We start from the raw sequence: 19,273 nt of genomic DNA on the forward strand, positions 1-19,273 counted from the left end.
TAAGATCAAATTCAAGGAGTTCATCATCACCAAGCCCTTATTATATGAAATGTTAAAGGGACTTACCTAAGAAAAAGAAGATAAAAAAGATGAACAGTGAAAGGACAGCAAACTCACAGTTATTAACAACCACACCTAAAACAAAAGCAAATTAAGAGGTCAGCTGGATCAGGAATGAACCATAGAAATGAAGATCACGTGGAGGGTTAGCAACAGGGGAGTGGGAGGAGGAAAGGGGGGAAGAAGGTACAGAAAATAAGTAGCATAGACAGTAGATAGAAAATAGATAGGGGGAGGGTATGAATAGTAGGGGAAATACAGAATCTAAAGAACTTGAGACACGTGTTCATGAACTAAGGGGAGATGGTGGGGGAGGGGGGTGCAGGGTGGAGGGGAATGAAGGGGAGGAATAGAACAAATGTAATGGCATAATCAATAAAATAAAATATATATATATTAAAAAAGTAAAATTTATATGTTATTTTAAAATGTTTATATTATGTCACTACTTTGAAGATAAACATTATAATACAAAAACTTTCATTCTAAAAACAGTATAAGAAAGATATAGTGACCACAAAACTGGCATCAGTGTTTTATATAGTTTGACGTTATAAAATCAGACAAACTTCCGCTCTCCCAGCAGTTGTTCAGGACTATATGTCTAGCACATTAAAAAGGAGCCTGTGATAGTACCACTTAATAATGGCGCCCTTTTCAGGATGGCTGTCTCTCTTTGACCTTAACTGGATTTAGTCATGTTACTCCCTGCCCCATTACTTATATTTCACCTTTCAAGATGATTTTCGATACTGAACTCAAAAGAAGTGTTAAGCATATTTTGTTTGCTCGAAATGCTCATCATATTGTTCCCATCTAAATGATGTTTTGGGGTTCAAAAGGTTTAGATAATTGTCCTACAAAACTTTCAGGATCATAAGATTCATGCCAAAACTTTGTCTTTAGGCATTCACGATTCAAAGTTTTCTTACACAAGAGACACCAAAGTTTAAGTCCTTTGAAACAAAAGTTTATACAACAAGGTACATATTTTAAGAGGCATTTATGCACAGACTTTTAAAGCTAGCTTCTTTTTTTAAATTTTATTTATTTATGTTTAGGAGGGAAGGGAAAGAGAGAGGGATAGAAATATCAATGTATGGTTGCCTCTGGTGTGTCCCCTGCTGAGAACTGGCCCTTGCTAGGAACTGGCCTGCAACCCAGGCATGTACCCTGACTGGGAATTGAACCACGATCTTTTGGTTCGCAGGCCTGCACTCAATCCACTGAGCTACAGCAGCCAGGGCTCAAGCTAGCTCCTGAGATAAAACATTTGCTCACCAACTGTGGTTGGTAAGTGCTGCATGGTGTGAGGCTGGGCCATGGACTTTTGGATGGTCAGTGATTTCAGGTTATGTCTAGATTTTGCTCATTTTGCAGAGTTTTACCACTTTCAAGTTAATACTTAACATTCCCATTTTTAACAACTGCTAAATATTCTTTAATTCAAGATCATTATACTTTAAAAACAATAGGCTCCAAATCATATATTATATGTATACATACACACAGAAGAAAAGCCCATTTTCGCTTTGTAAAATAAACAAAACACCTAAAGTATAATTTGTAGGATCAAGTAGTTGCTTGTTGTTGCTTTTGCATGATGTGTCATCAAACTAATTTCGACATTTTTTTCTGTAAACAGATACTTTCAAAATGATGTCTTATCATGTCCCCTGAACTTTTACCATATAGCCTTGGTATGAGAAATAAGGACTCAGTATCGTGTGCAAGGTCCCTGCTCCCCCTTTCATACTTTACTTTTCATTCTCTGCTTCCCACCTCACTTAGCTGTCTGACCTATTGCCATTGTATTAGAGGACATGGAGGGTGTGGTCGAGAGCATGGTCTGCAGAGGCAGACTGCCTGGGGAAGACTCTGAGATATGCTGCTCTCCTGACCTTGGACAAAGTACTTCACACCTTGGAGCCTTCGTTTCTTTAGCTACAAAGTGAAGATAACGATTACATACCACTTGGGGTTACCATGAGGATTAAATGAGTTAGTACACATCAGATGCTTAAAACAGTGCCTAGAGCTTAAAGAGACTATACAGAGATCAGCTACTAATTCCCTTAGTGATCTGAATGATACTTCTCTAAACCATCATCCTTGGCTCTCTCCTGGGATTCTCGGTGACCTGTCCCGGTACTCCTATGTGGCACTGGCCCCAGAGAAAGCCTTCCCACTCTCAACTACCAGGCCAACTACAGTATCAAACTAAATAATCTATTCACCCCTGCCTTTCCCGTGTGGAGCCCAGAGACATGCGCGTTCCACAAATTCATTAAATGATAGTAGAGTTCATGCATCTTAGAAGCAACAAAAGAGCTACAGAGGAAAATTGGATTCCTTTGGCTAGCACAGATGAAAGATGGATTTTCAAGATTACCTTAAAAATGTTTTTGTGTGTGTACAAAATGAGTCAAACAGTCCTTTGGAAGACTTTCTCCTCCTTGAGTTACCAGCCTTGAACTCACCCATATTCATCTGGTGTCTCTTGGAGGATGGCTCACACTTGCCTCTTTCTAGGATCTGTCGTCATTCCTGGGAGGAAGCTGGCACACTTCACCCCACCCTCCTCAGGGTGTGCCTGGTCCCCTGAGGTCTAATGGCTCCTACTAATGAAGGGGTCACTGGTTTCTGATTCCTTTGGGCTTAAGAGGTGCTGTCAGTATTTTGGACCTCCACGTAGAAAGGAAGGGGCCTCTGAGAGCCAATTAAGTGAGATTGTGGCCCATGTGTGCAGCTGTGTAAGGCCCTTGACTCAGAAAGGGATAGGATTTGAAGCATTCCCTGGGCAAGACTGACATCTGCTCTAACCAAAATTGTAGCCCAGTAGCAGGTATCCCACTCCAGAGGTGCTTCTTTTCTGGAGCCTTAGTACTCGCATGAGCAGTTGTTTCTGAGCAGATTAGTCTTGGCCAGAGGGTCCAGGAACGGGGGGCTATCCAGGCTCTGGAGGTCTGCTCTGAGATTGTCACAGATGAAGGAAGCTCGAAGGCTGATTCCATGCCTGATAGCTCCTTTTTCCATTTCTTAGAAATCGAGAGGTCTCAGCTATTATACCCAAGACCAACTAATTTCTGGAAAAGGAAGCCAATAATCTGTCAATGAACTGGACAAAAACCTAAGCTTTGGTGGCCCTGATTTGTGCATCTTTAATCGGGGACTTGGTGTCTAAATGTTTCTCTTTTTTTTCTTAGGGAATTTGAAGAAAAGGGGAGACACTGGTGGGGGTATGATCCACAGCGTAGTACACTTTCGTTCATTAGGCTCACCTTCCAGCCTAACCACTGCACTGCGTCCCTTTTGTTTTTCATTACCTGCCCTCATTCTGTGCATTTGTAAGGGAGCAGGAGCAGGGAGAACTGTTATGAGAGGCAGAGCACTTGGAGAGCAGAAACCAGCTGGCAGGCATCCCATTAGCTCAAGCCCATCCTCAGAGTATGCTGCAAAGTGATGACCTGTTCTTCCTCCCAGGAAGTTCTCTGCCTTTTGAGACTGGGGAATATTTGGGGGCATTCTTTTGGCCCACCTTTTGGAAAGGGGCCTACACCTGGACTTCTTCCTTCTCTTCTCAAATTAGATGGAAGAGAGGGTGGCTTTCCCAGGAACGATCTAGCAGCTTTTGCAAGTTTTATGAGATCATGTGAAAGCTCTTGCTCTCAGTAGCATGCTACTTTGAGCTATCATACTACTTTGCTTTCAGCATCCTCTAGCTCAGGTGTCCTGGGAGCCAGATGTCAGAGCTGAATAGCAGGGAAGTTTCCACAAAACAGCTGACTCCTGTCCCTGGGTAATACAACCTCTATTCCTGTACAGAAGACCTCTTGAAAGTTACATTTGATGTTTTAACAGGTCAGGCTTGATTGTCTACCTGCTTGAATACAGATGTTTTAGACCCAGCCAGTCTGTTCACAGAAAATCGGAGCCTCGCTGGGAGCTAGCACATAACAAGAAATCTGAACGTGTTGGTGAACTGAGTTGAAATGGGGCTTTCTCCTCGGTTGGAACTTTGGGAATTTGGTTATACAGGCAAACAAGAATGACTTAAGAGTTTTTGCAATGTTCCAAGAGGTATCTGCACATATACCTATATCAGGTCTAGGTTGGAGAATACACTGTTTGAACTTTTGTGTTTTTAATCTACTTTGTAATTGGATTAAGAGTCAGGAGACCCTAATTTATGTTCCAATCCTGCTGTGTAACTGAATAATTTACTTACTCTCTCTGAGTTACACAGAGTTATTATGAGGTTCAGATGAGATAATGTGGTGAAATATCCTTCTAAACAGTGAACCACTATAAAAGCAAGACACTGTTATTATTATTAAAGTAATTAATTTGCAATGGATGCATGATAGATGCCTCCTTTAGAATTTTCTTTAGAAACTAGAGGTAGAAAAGCATCAACTCACCATGTATTCTGGTCAACGTGAATCAAAGTGTAATTTAAAGCTACATAGGTAAATGACTAAGGGCATAGCATTGAAATATCTTCCTATAATTTTAAAAAGAAGCATAAATGTGATATGGGGTCACACGATGCTAGAATGAGCACAGGACTTAGAGGTACAAGTTAACAGGACTGCGGGAAACCCAGCCAGGTCTCAGGAGACCTGGAGAGCCTACCTCCAGCTTCTGTTCTCCACTGCTTTCCCTGGGACCACATGGTCTTTCATCTCTACTTCTCCCCACTTACCTGCTCCAATCTCCCTTCAGTGGACAGGTTTTAATTGCCAGATATTTTAGGGTTTGGGTACCCATAATCTTTAGTTACATGTCATCATTGCATGAAACCTGGCATCATCTCCACACTGCCTGAATGAATCTCCCTGGAAGGGAGACTATGTGACCTGCTCAGCCCAGGTCAGTGGATACCTGTTTGAATGACTGTGGTTGTGGGTGAGGGTTCCTGTGATAACGATGGTTGCATCTTTTGGCCATGTGCAGGGTAGTATCTTTAAGAAGAAGATGAATAGGGCTGGAAGGAAATAAAGGTCTCCTTTAGAAGTCCACTAGTGATGCTGCTGGCCTTTCCATCCTTGCAAGCTCTGTTGCCTAACTCAGAGTTTAGAACTTCATTATTTACTTCCTTTTCTAATTAATCTGTAAGGTCCTCACAACAGGAGCCATAGATTGTTCTATTCTGCAATTGCTAGAATATCCAGAACTGTGATGGATGTACTATAGGTACTCAGTCAAGACTTGCTGGTTAATATAAAGTCAATGCCATCCTTTGCATGCATACAGCACTTCATAGTGCATACAGCACTTCATACATATCACAGTCTTCCATATCAGTCCATTTGTTCCCACTGTAATCCTCAATTATTCTTCCCTTCATTTTACAAACAAGACACAAAGCACAAAAATAGTGAATGGTGGAACCTGAATCTAATTTTAGACATGCGGTGTTCTAGATGCTTTAGTATTTTAGACATTATTGGCCTCTAGACTATTCAGGAGTGTCCAACCTGAGGACTGTGGGTGACATGTAGCTCAGGATGGCTATGAATGTGGCCCACCACAAAGTCATAAATTTATTGAAAACATTATAAGATTTTCTTGTGATTACATGTCACAAGGTATTTAATGTGTGGCCCAAGACAATTCTTTTCTTCCAGTGTGGCCCAGAAATGCCAAAAGGTTGGACACCCCTGATTAATGGAGATGGTCTGGAAGCAGTTGGATCTGTACTCTCTAGAGAGAGGAGTGGGTTAGAAATATACACTTGAACATCATATGCATTTAAGTTACATATGCACAAGAGGAGTCTCCCCCAAAATGGATTATCTTCTGGAGGGTGGTCCCCTTGTAGTACATGCTTCCCCTGCCGGATGAGTGTTCTAGGAACCCATCTGTATCAGTATACCAGCTGGTGTTGTTGTGAGAGGCTGCATTCAGCTTCAGTGAACTTTTTTTACAGACTTTTTCAATGCATTTGCCCATTTCATAACGGGTCCATGCTGAGTGTTCAGCAATTTTTCACCCAAAATGGCAATACCCCTGTGCCCCACCCTCCCTATTCACCCAATCTTGCCCAGAGCAACTTTTTAATTGTTTTCCCAAATAAAAAAAGTCCTCAAAGAGAAATGTTTTGTTAATGTGGAAGAGGTGAAACAAAAATTTCAGATGCTCTGATAGGCATCAAAATCAATGAGTTCAAAAATTGATTTTTGAGCAGTGGAAAAAATTATCTCATTAGGTGTATTGCATCAAATGAAGAGTACTTTGTAGATGACTGAGGTTTAAACATGTAAGAATAAATACACAAATTTTTGTAAATAAATTCTTGTTTTGGGGGGTTCCCCATCACATGCATAGAAACAATGGCTGTGGATAAATGTCTATGAATCTAGTTGTAGAGTAAGAACAGAAGGTAACTCAGAACAGATACCTGAGAAACACTAACATTTAATGATGATTGGAGAAAGAGAGTCCATAGGAGACAAAAAAAAAAAAAGAAGCATCCCAAGATCTAAGAAAAACCAGAATGGGTGGCATTTTACACAAGCCATGGGAAGAATCTCCTCAAGAAGGAAATGATCAACAAGGTCAAAGACTTTCAAGGGCCAAGGGAAATAAGAACTGCAAAATGTTCTGGCAATTACAGCAGTGAGGTCATCAGTGACTCTGACCAGCATTGTTAGGATAGGAGTAAGGGACTGATATCAAACATCGGCAGAATGAATGAAAAAGGGGTAGGAAGTATAGAAGTAGGAGCAGTGCATTCAGCCAACTGCTTTAAGAAGTTCGGCCCTGAAAGGGGAGGGAAGGGGGCAGAAAGATACAAATGTAAATAGGGGTTGAGTGAACATTCTTTTTAAAGATGGGAGAGATTTCTACCTGAAGTATATTTAAATTTCGAGGGATCTGAAAGAGAAGGAATAATGTGAAGGTGCATGAGAGAGGGCCAAATGGAGGCACAAGGCCCCCCATGGAGCAGAAGCAGGAAAGCAGAGGTCCTAGTGAGATGCCTCAGGCAATCTGACAGAAGCAAAGAAAGAAAGGATGGATATTCAGGCTGCTAAATTTACTGGGTTGCTGGAGGCACTGAGGAATTTTTGCTCTTCCTTTTCTTTTGTGTAAATGAGTTACAAGGACATTTGTTTCTCAAGAACAAGGGAGCCCTACCAGTGCGGTGTGGCTCAGTTGGGCAGCATCCTGCAAAGCAATAGATGGGAAAGATCACTGGTAAGAATTCCAGTTGGGGCACATCCCTGGGTTGCAGGTTTGGTCCCCTGGGGCAGACAACTGATCCTATCAATGTTTCTCTCTCACAATACAGGTTTCACACCCTCTTTCTCTCTCTCCCTTCCCCTCTCTAAAGATAAATAAAATATTGGGAAAAAAACAGAGTGAGGGAGGTGGTAGCTCAGAAACTCAGAGATGATTTAGTTTTGTTAAAAACTACAGTGGGACTACCATCGCTGCCAGCCTCTTGCCCAGTCCCTACTTGTCCTTTACCTTCTTTAATTCATTCACTCATCATTCAGATAACAATTGTGGCAGGCCATGGGATGCGTGATGGGAGTGCAAGGTGAAAAGCACAATGGGCATTGTGTAGGCATGAATGGCTGCAGGAGAAGGTAAATGTACCTGACCCATAATAGGAGAGACCCAGTTACCTAGGCCTCTGGGATTTGTACCGTAACAACATGAGCCACATAGTTACTGTACATCCTAATTAATCTAATGTTTAGACACAAACACATTTCATCATCCATAGGATAACATCTTCCTTTCTCCATCCCAAAAGAACCCAAGTCTCTCTATTCAGCGTATAGTTCTACTTGAGTTTCTGGCACAACAACCTGTTACCCCTATGGAAGGGACAGCCAATCGCCCCCCAATATCCATCTTTATTTCCTCCATAGAAAGGGAATTTATCTTGGTCCATGGTTACACCAGATAAAGAATACTTTTCCCAGTCCCCTTCCTGATTAAGTAGGGCCATACGCCTAAGTTCTGACCAGTGGCAGTGAAGGAAAGTGATGCAGGTCATTTCCAGGTTGGTTCTTAGAGAGAAGGGACATGCCTGCTCTTCTCATTTTCCATCTTGCTGCCTGGAACGAGGACAAAGTGGTTGTTTGGTTATAATGGATGCTACAGAAGAGAAGGATGGAGCGATGCCATAGAAAGAGCCTGGGCCTCTTTGTTACACCCTTCATTTACTCCTCAGGACATTAGAAACAGCTGAGCTCTGTGTGAGGTCAGCAGTGGCCTCAGCTGAGGGAAGCCAGAGAGAGGCTCAGAGTCCATGAGGCAGTTCCCCTGGGGACAATAGTGATCCTGAGTCTCTTAGCCCTTCAAGTTGGGGGTTCCTGCGGGGAGAGAAAGGAATCGTACTAAATGTCTTTGTGCTCATAATTGCATTTAGTCCTCATACCACCCTTAGAGAGTGTGCATGCTACCTTCATTTTACAGAAGTGAAATTCAAAGAAGTGAACTAAGGTGACCAAATGTGCAGGTGCTGAGCAGCATACCCGGGGCACGCGTTTCTGCAGAGCAGTCGGCTTTGTTCTTTCCCTTCCCCTGGATGCTCCTTTTTGCTTCTGTGAGGACCCCAGGCTTCAACGAGCTCAGACACTTTCATCAGCCCTGCTGTGGCCTTGCCAAAGTGAGAACTCAGTCATCCCTTCCAGACCACAACATCCTGTGGCCATGTGTCCATCACGCGCTGACACCTTGGAGCCCCTGCATGTACAGTGTTGATGGGGCCAAGAGGAGGGAGAGAGAACAGAAATGCCTCCGGGCCAGAACCCTTTACAATGGAGCCAGGTGCTATAAATGTCTCCAAATGCATGGCCCTTCTCCACACAGGCACATCTGGAACGCTGTATAACCCCTTCCCTCACCAACCCCCTCTGCAAGGATGACTTCCTGGAGCATTTTAATGACTCACCATTATAAATAATATACACTACCCTTTCTTGTAAAAAAACAAAACAAAACAAAACAAAAAAGCCAGAGGTTTCTGCAAAACCAGCAAATTACTCCAAATCATAATTTCATTGAACACATTGAAAAAGAAAAAGGGAAAAAAAAGAATCCTTCATACCCTGAGGTAGGAAAGGTTTGGGAGATTTATGTCTTTCCTTGAATACACAGATTTATAACAGTGGATAATGCACATTCATTTCATCCATATTTATACCTGAATTGATGCAGAATCTGGTATCCATTACTTTAATCTATGTAACTTGATCATCAGAAATCTGAACCATAATTTTAACACGTATTACAAAGAGTTTCTTTTGGGCTTAAAGGAAAATGATGGCAGAGAAGAAAAGCCATTAAGAGCCAGCTGCAGTCACTTACCACGGCTGCACTTCCTTCTGCAATGTGTGTGGGTCCCCGGCCCATTTCCCATCCCTTTCCTTTCTGGACATTCACTCCCATTTTGAGCCCCCAGCTCTAACTACCATGAATGGAAGGGAGAGAGAAGGGATGGGCAGGGCACTTTGGGGGAAATGCACGTAAATAAATCTGTAATCTCATGGCCAACCCGGAGCTCACACGGAGGCAGTAGTAATGGGCCAGTAGTAGCCTCCAGTCACTTAGAAGAAGTGAAAAAATGCACGGCCTGATCAAAGCTTCCTTCTGACAGACAGTGGAAATTAAACCCAGATACTAGTTCTCATACAGCATTGCTGGCACTCAGCACATGGTTCCTGTCCAACTTCTGAGCAGCAAACATTGGCCTGACTTAACATTCCAAATGCCTGTCCCTGGATGAAAGCCAAGTAGTGGATTTTTCTAAGACCTGGGCCCCAGGATCATACTGGGTGGAAGGTGAGGAAAAGCCCCTGGGACCTCACTCAGGCAGCTGTGTGTCAGAGAACTCTCTTGAACCACCATCTCTGAGTTTTTCTAAAGTCACGTAAGGACCAGGAAGGCAGATCCTTTTGTCTGTTTTGTTCTCTGGTGTGATCAGGGTTGGCGCATAGTAGGTGCTTCCATTTGTTGAATAAAAGGCCTTTGTTACAAGCCATTGCAGAGCTATCAGTTGCAATGTGAGTAGATCTTGTACAATAGCAACAAATGAAAACCATGGGAGTTCATAACATTAGGAGTATTGTTAGAAGAAAGTAAATGCAATTAAATCTATGATTATACCTTCTATTCTTGTGTCTTCTAAACTCTCTTCCACTATTGTATGTGTGTCAAAATAATGTTCCATATTTTAAAAATACTTCAAGATTTTAAAGCATGACATCATTCAATGGTAGCAGTCCTCTGATGTAATTGTAACTAATACTGTCCCCATTTCACAGATGAAGAAGTTAAGAAGCAGTTTCCATAACCTAGTAGCAGGCAGCACTGGGCTTTGAGCATTGCATCTTTGGATTCCTGGTCCCATGTTCTTCCCTGCACACTACATCTGGTAAGAGAAAATGGCTCACGAGTAAGGAGGGCACTTTAGGAGTGACTGGAGACAGCTGGTCTGGCTCCAATCAGAACCTGGAGAGAGATCACCGACCCATAAGTCACTAGGACTGCTACATGCATTATTCTAGGACCTCCTGAGGATGATCTTAGATTTGACTATGTTGCAAGAGAACAAATTCCAGCTGTCTGATTTTGTCAGACAGGACAATAATTTGACTTCATATTTCCCTGATGAAAACTGATTTTTAAAGGAGGAAACCTACCCCTAAAGTGGCAATAATAGAGTTTTTGCTTTATTGGTATTATTTTAAATTCTTACTGTGAGAATCTCTAAGACATATATGCACATATACATATTCCATATTCAACATGGAATATATATGAGCTATAACTAGAAATATTTTAAAATTATAACAAAAATAAATAATTATTGTATTTTAGCAAGAGAAAGCATCCAATGAAAGTATGCTCTGTGAATAGTCGGCCTTTTCCCGGGAGCCCCAGGAACCTGGGGATGGACACTGAGCTGCCCACATCCCGTGTTGCAGGTGCCATCAGAGGCCTGTTGCGGATCACACCTGTTTGTAGAAAAGACCACTCAGGGTCAGAGAAGAGTCTCAGCTGGGCTTCCACACACAGTGAGCTACTCCAGTGCACTTGACTTTGAGCCCAGGTGTGCCTGGCTTCACTGCCCAGGCCCCACCTCATTGGCCCCGTTCACATTCTACCAGTTGTATCTGGAACACAAGAGAGTCTAAATCCTAAACGACTTGAAGAAGAAAGTTTCCTGAGCTGCTACTCAGGGATAGCTTCTTCAAAAATACGACTCTTATCTCCCCAACCAGATGTGAGTTTTGCCTACATCTTTGAACTTGAAATTTCTATTTTGTTGCAAATTTTTGGAAAACTTTCACACTCGCCACACTTGACTGGAGGACTAATTCTGTGAGCTAGGCACTGCTTTCACTCCATCACCATAGAATAGATGAACTGACATTAAGAAAGACCAATGGCAGCCGTGATCAAGCCATGACTTGATCAAGCCAAGACCAAGATCAAGCCGTGAGATTGGGTTCACCCACATTCAAGGGCTGTGACCCAAACTGCAGCCTAGTACCCCTGGTTACTTTTCACCTAGTGAAACTGAAAGGAAAGAATGTGTTACAATTCTCTTAGTCATTTTTACGTGACTCTTATGGGCTAATGAAACAGTGAAGTTTTATTGTGCATTTGATGGGTACCCAGAACAGAGCTGTGGAATCAAATGACAGAGAACCCTAAGCCACAGCCACTGCCCTCAAGGGATTAACAACAAAGCTGGGAGTTGGAACTGAAAACACCTGTCATATGGGCACAGGCTGGTCTGTTGCCCCTTCAATGTCCATGAACCCCACCAGGTTACATTTCAGCAGCTTGGCTCAAGGTCTGGTATACAGCAGGCCAGAGCTTTGCACACAGCTGTGCACATCTCTGCCACACCTGCTGGGCACCTGTAAAACCATGGACATCTGCTCCAGCCAAAGCCCTGAGTTTCCTCACTGATTTCATACCTAGCAACCCACTCTATTCTATTCTCACAACCACTGCATTTTCATTTTATCCTTTCATTTGTTGGATTTGACCTTGACCCACAGGATTCTAAAAATTTTGTTTATTAAGTCATGACTGCAGGCCAGTCAGTGTGCTAGATACTTCATACTCCCCCTTTCTAATCCCCACACCAACTAGAGGAAAGAGGAGAATTATGCTCCCTCTGTTTCTGACTTGGAAATGGAGGCTCCAGGCAAGGTTAAGGAAATTGCCTGAGGTCACGGCCTACACTCTAAGCCTGAAAGCTCCTGGGGAAGTGCAGACAAACCTCAAATAAGGGGTGAAGTGCATTAATATTAAAAAGAAAAATTTCCGTAACATAATCTTGCTTTTCCCAAGATGTCAGTTATCTGACATAAATTTAAGGAAGGCTCCCACATTAGAACGTACTCTGAGACTGATAGGCCTGTGGATGTAAGAATCATCCAAATCTATAAGACTTTATTTGAGTCAAAATTGATGACAATTGCCAGGAAGAAAAGATCTAAAATGCTCCAGAGAATGACAGTTTTGCAGATTCTTTTGTGCATTTGGAATTAAGGAGGGAATGTAAGGAAGATCGCATGGAGGTGGGAGAAAGTGAGACAAGGGATTGGAGTACAGAATAGTTAGCAAGATCATGTGCTCTTTTGAGGGTGGTTATGCCTTGGAGGGGCATTACTTCTGCCATTTCAAAGACGTGTTAACTTAGATGTGCAAGAACATTGGACTTGCTTGAAAACCTTTCAGTAAAGAAGTTACAGGCGTGGGGTGTGACAACCCACTATGACCTGTCCAGTTAATCTTTGTCGTCTATTGCAGCATGCCCTTTTCATCCACAGGCTCAGAAAAACATAAAATAGGAAAATAAACACATTTTTTGATGTTACCAAGGGAGGATTTAAAAAAATCTCTTTTGTAGCTCTCAACTACATATACCAAAGTAACATTCATTACATGCATTTACTATGTGCTAAGTCTTTATATGTAAATTCTCACTTACAAAGAACTTCCCATTTTATAGAAGGGTTGTGTATGTGTATACATACATATTTTAGAGACGCAAATATACATATGTGTACATGTGCACTTAATACATAGGTGAAATAAAAATTCAGAGCTAATCTTGAAGTGACAGAAATGGCATTTGAACCTAGTTTTCCTTCCTCCAAACACTGTTGGGGTTCTAGCCAAGAAATCATTGCTTCTCAGCTTTGCTTGCCCATTGGAATCACCTGAGAGTTTATAAAAATCTAATTTCCGGGGTCCACTCCCAGAAATTCTGACATGATTAATCTTGGGTGTAGCCCTGACTTTAGGGCTCTAAAATCTCCCCAGATACTTCAAATGGACTTCAAAGTTGAGAACCTCATCTCAAGCCATCACACCATGTATTAGTTTCTTACTGCTGCTGTGACAAATTGGTACAAATTCAGTGATTCAAGATAAGACTTTTATTATTTAGTTCCTTTAGTTCTGGGCTAAAATCAAGGTGTCAGTAGGCTGTGTTCCTATCTGGAGGTTCTAGGGGAGAATCTATTTCTTACCCTTTCTAGATTCTAGAGGCCCACACTCTTAGCTTGTGGCCTATCTCCTCCATCTTCAAAGCCAGCAAAGCAGGTCAAGTCCTTCTCACATAGCATCCCCATGACTTCTTCCTCCCATTCCTTATAAGGACCTGTGTGATAACATTGGGCCCACCCTGCTTATCCAGGATAATCTCCCTATTTTAAAGTCAGATGATTAGCAATCTTAAATCCACCTGCTATTTAATTCCCCCTTGCCACATAGGATAACATAGTCACAGATTCTGGGGATGGACAAATTTCTGTCTACCACAATCAACTAGCAATTGTAAATGAAAAAAATTTTTTAAAAAGGGGTTTCTCTTCTATTGCACCTGTTCACAGTGGGGAAAGCCAGCAAGTGATGTGTTCTTTTACAGAAGAGTCACGTCACAGCTGCTGGGTATATGAAAACATCTCCCTTCTGTTCCCCTCGCTCTTCTTTCCTAATAGTAAGAAAAGCAGCGAGAGCCTGTCGTTCTCTGGGCTTCCCACGGCTGCTGTCACACCACTTGAAAACAGAGCCCAGGTGACCAGCTCTCCCGATCCACCCCAGCAGGAGGCAACATGTGAGCTGCCATATGCTCCTGTGTGTGGCACCTGGGCCAAGCCTGTGGAGGGTGGCAGATTCACAGAGGGGAGGTACCCTTTTCAACTTACTGGAAGAAGACCTAAGAAATAACAGAGGGCTGGGTGTGTTTGCCTTTCTCATGCTTCCTCATCATTTCTTAAGAAATAGAAGTTGGTTCTGGTTTTCATTCTGAAAATCCAAGGAAGCACTTTGAACATGATGCTCGTGCTGATTTAAAAATTATTCCCTGAGTTCTCCAACATTCAGAATCCATCAATTATCAAGATGCAGAAGCCTCCAAATATTTATAATGACAGCACTATCATTATGTTAAGTTATTATGACAAGAAGGGGAGGAGAGCAGTTTAACCTCACTCAAGGTGTATGTGTTTGCTGTGAATCAACTCAGGATCCCTATAGTAAGTCTGTAATGTACCGCCATGTCTCAATAATCATTTCTTACACACAGAGGCCCCCACACTTACATACCGGTGCATCTTTATTTCTAAATACATTTTTTATCCACAAATGATTTTTTTAATATTGAATGTGTCATCTCTAGTGGTGGGTGGGGGGCATAGAAGGAACACCTAAATGAATGGTACTCCACAAACAACCAAAGTTGCATTTACTGACATTGGCCCCGAAGAACTCATCTTCGTCAAGGTTATTGCCTCTGCTTCTGTAAAAATGAGTGATTGGGACACATAAAATATACTATCAACTTTTTACCCAAAAATAAGCAGTTTGGATCATTTGTTTCCATAAAGCAGCCCTGTGCATCATATGTCAAGCTGGTGCATTTTCTGTGTGACTGACTTTGGAGACCAAGTTGACAATTTAAGTTCTAATTATTTGCACCCTCCTCAGTCTGTTATTGCATGACATGACTTGGGACTGTCCCAGGGGAGTGTCAGAAAGGACGTTATGTGGGCTGACGGGAAGCAGCTGAAATACGTCCACTGGGCTTTTTAATGCAGATGAAGCACAGTGCCCAGAGGAGCTGAAGGGGATCGAAGAACCCTGATTGGAAGGTTCGAGTGTGTTCCATCTGTTACTGCTCCAGCCTTTTCATTAATGCTGCGTAAAGGCAGGCAGAGTCACAGCTGGTGAAAAGGTATCTGCCTGACAGGCCCAAGGTCTGACTCTCCTCTCCCCTGGCAGGGTCAGATGTTTGTAGGGGCCTTGCAACTGTCCACCTTCAATTTCAGGTCAAAATGCAGTTAACTCTCTTGTGTGGTTGAGAAATAAACATGACCTTGATCAATCAGGTGGCCTTGGGCTTGCATCACAGTGCTCACTTCCTCACTGTGGGTTCAACTGAACATTAGTTAAACTAAAGGTTAGTGTCCTCATCTGAAATTAGATGGAAATCTAATAAATTAAATTCCAGTGCTGTAGTGAGATGTACCTATGAGACTTCAGTATTTAGTTTCTTTCCTTCCCCACATTATTTACTCTGTGGATAAAGACAAGAAAATTAAAGACAGACAGATAGTTTTACAGGTACCCCCTGCTTTCTGAAAGTGCTCCTTATGAGACTTTGCTTTTAAAAGAGACTGAGCTGTTTTTGCTAACCAAAAGAAATCAGAAGAGGATTTTAGCTTTTCTGAAAAAAAAAGGTGAAAAGCAAAACTAGCATTCAGTCTTTGTTTTTACGTGGAGACTCGATAGAAGGGGTGGATACCCAGAGCAGCAAAAGGGACCTCACCTCCTTCCCTGCAAATTACACTCAGCATCTCAGCCTCAAGTTTCCATGGCTTTGAACTGTGTCTGAGAGCATCTGAGCTTTATCTTGATTTACCTTGTGTGTTTATTAGTGAGATGTGTCTTGAGGTAGCAGAAAAGCCTGAGGGCTCATAAAGGTATTACACTTAGCATGAAACTGGACATACATAATTAAGCCTTTTTATCATGGTGAATGAAATAAAGACACTGTGTGTTGAATTTTGGGTCTAGGAACACTCACAGTTTTTCCATATAATTTAATGGTAATTGTTTCTTCTCTTTACATCATTTCAGTTTATAAAAGTTTTTATAGGAACAGTCTATTTTTGGAGAATGGAGAAAACCTGTGTACTTCTGATGATTAAAAAAAAAATGGGGAATAGCCCTGGCTAGCGTGGCTCAGTGGACTGAGTGCCAACCTGCCAACCAAAAAGTGCCCAGTTTGATTCCCAGTCAGGGCACATGCCTGGGTTGCTGGCCAGGTCCCTAGAAGGGAATGTGCAGAAGCAACCACATGTTGATGTTTCTCTCCCCCTCTTTCTCCCTCCTGTCCCCTCTCTAAAAATAAAGTGCTACAAATAATAAAATAAAGTCCTAAAAAAAGGATTATACATGCAAAAAGAAACCTTGACTAGGACTTTCAAATGCATTTGCTGGTTTTTTCCAGCATACCTTTCTTAATGATTCTAAAAGCACAGATCTAGTGCCTGCATTGAAATTCTAGTGTTGCCACTGGCAAGCTGTGCAATCTTGGATAAGTAATTTACCTCTGTGCCTCTGTTTTGTGACCCATAATATCGGAACAATAGTACTTACTTCATAGGGTTATTATGAGGATTAGATGAGTTAATACACGCAAAGCACTTAAACAGTGCTTGCTACTGTGTTTGCTGTTATTTCCAAAAAATATTTAATGTTATTATTTCTCTCTTCCCTCCCCTTGACTAGTTTAGTCAGTTCATTCATTCCCATTAGCTGGGGGTTGTCTCAGAAAGAAAAAAAAAAAGAAAATTCTCTTCTGGAACTTTGAATTTCAAATGCCTAATTCTTGAAGAAATAGAAATGACTCAGAGCAGCATAAAAAATATAAACAAAGCTTCCTGCTTCCAAAACTAGAAGTGTTCTTGAGGCAAGAAAGGAGCTATATTGGAGAAAAAGGTGGTGTAGTCAACATTAGTGGGTACCTGGAAAAACCTGCCCTTTGATTTCACCAACACTGCATGGGGTTGAGGGCCAGTAGTGGAAGGAATGAGAGGAACCCCAGAAGTGCTTGTGGAATGTAAGAGCAGAGGAGACTTGTGCTTCTATTCAGGGTGGAGTTTCTTGGAGGTGCAAGATCTCCCCCATCTACCCCAGAGAAGTGGCTGGGCTGTGTACCCAGGCACACAGAACTGGGAGAACCTTGTGAAAATGCTCTACACCACAGCCTGGTGCAGAAAGCCTATTTCCTTCACACTTGAGAGGAGACCAGATTCTCAACTGGACAAAGCCAGACCAAGGATGCTTGACGTTGGGGAAAAAGGAATGCCTCCTGATGATCTTCATGGACTAAAGATCAAGGATCAGATGGCAGGAGGAATGTTTCAACAGATGTCAGCTTGGACAGATGACACTGAGGACCAGATGCCCCCTAATCCCAGACCATAACAATATGGTAACTCCTCTAAACTTGGATGCATGCCAGGGAAACACAGGGGCTAATCCTCAATGGACTAAAGTTAAATTTTAACTCTTTGGATCTTCTATAAGAACCTAAGTTGGATTCCAGAAAATTTTTGAAAAAATTCTTTATCTTACACCCTGGACTTTATAGACCAAGATCCAGACACATTACATGTACAAGAATTTATGAAGGTGGGAAATAGAACAACTGTAATGGCATAATTAATAAAATATATTTTAAAAAAGAACAAAAAAGAATTTATGGAAATGTAGTTTTAAATTTATGACTGGATAAGGTATTCATTTTTAATTTTATTTAACTTTTTAAAAAATAATTTATTTATTTATTTTTCAGAGAGAGGGGAAGGGAAGGAGAAAGAGAGGGGGGGAAACATGAATGTGTGTTTGCCCCCACACACCCCCAGTTGGGGACCTGGCCTGTAACGCAGGCATGTGCCCTGACTGAGAATCAAACCAGCGACCCTTTGCTTTATATGCCCATGCTCAATCCACTGAGCTACACCAGCCAGGGTTCATTTTTAATTTTAAATGACTTTCTTAAATTATACATATCTCAGAACCATCCACAAGTGGAATTTAGTAATGTCTATCTATTAAAACACATTTTAAAAATTATTTGTATAATAACACAAATGTATAAATGTATATGTGAGAGAAATAAAATGAAACTCATATACCCATTTACCATCTTCAACAATATCAATTCAATACCAATTTTTTACTATCAACTCTTCAATATAACACCAACCCAAGCACCTACATTATTTTCAACCAAATCCCAGATATATTTGATTATTTCTTTGATTCAGTAAGTATCCCTAAGAATAAGAATTCTTTTAAAGAATATAATTATAATACCATTTATCTACATAAATACTTTAACTTATTCCTTAATATCATAAAAAATCTAGTCCATGTCAAATATCTCTAATTATTTCAAAGTTTAATCTAAATTCTTTTTGAATCCAGATCCAAACAGTTGCTACATATAGCATTTTTACAGACCTCTTAAGTCTCTGTAAAACTATGGCTTCTCTTAACTCTTTCATTTTTCTTACAATTTACTTGTTGAAAAAATCAAGTTCTCAGTGATGTCTGGTACCATTTCCCACAGTCTGGATTTTGTTGATTGCCAGTGCTACATTAATATTTAACATGTTATACTTTTACATTATTGCCATGAACTTGATCTAATTTAGATTGATGTTTTGGCAAAAAAATACTTTATAGAATATTTTATAATTCCAACAGGAGGCATAGTGTTTGCTCCTCTCTCTTTTGATGATGTTAGTAGCTACTGATTATCATTACCTAGATCCACTATTTCATTAGATGTTTGAAATACAGTGATCTCATTCTTCCCTCCTTCACATGTCAGGTGGGATATTTTTGTGAAAATAAAGCTCAGGATGTTTGGTTATACTGAGGTTGTATAGCAAAAGCAGATATAGACTACCAGCCAAGATGGAGGTGTAGGTAGATACACTTTGCCTTCTGGCACAACCAAAAAAAGGACAACAACAAATTTAAAAATAAAAACAACCAGAACTTCCGGAAAATCAAACTGTGTGGAAGTCTGACAACCAATGATTTAATCAAGAAATAATCATCCAGACTGGTAGGAGGGGTATACAGGCAGCCAGGGCAGAGAGAATATGTGGGGCAAGGTGGCTGGAGGACCAGGCAGCCAAGGGGGTGG

This window comes from Artibeus jamaicensis, unplaced genomic scaffold, assembly GCF_021234435.1.
Source record: "Artibeus jamaicensis isolate MK-2021 breed Jamaican fruit bat unplaced genomic scaffold, CSHL_Jam_final scaffold_1964, whole genome shotgun sequence".
In the NCBI taxonomy this organism is placed as follows: domain Eukaryota; kingdom Metazoa; phylum Chordata; class Mammalia; order Chiroptera; family Phyllostomidae; genus Artibeus; species Artibeus jamaicensis.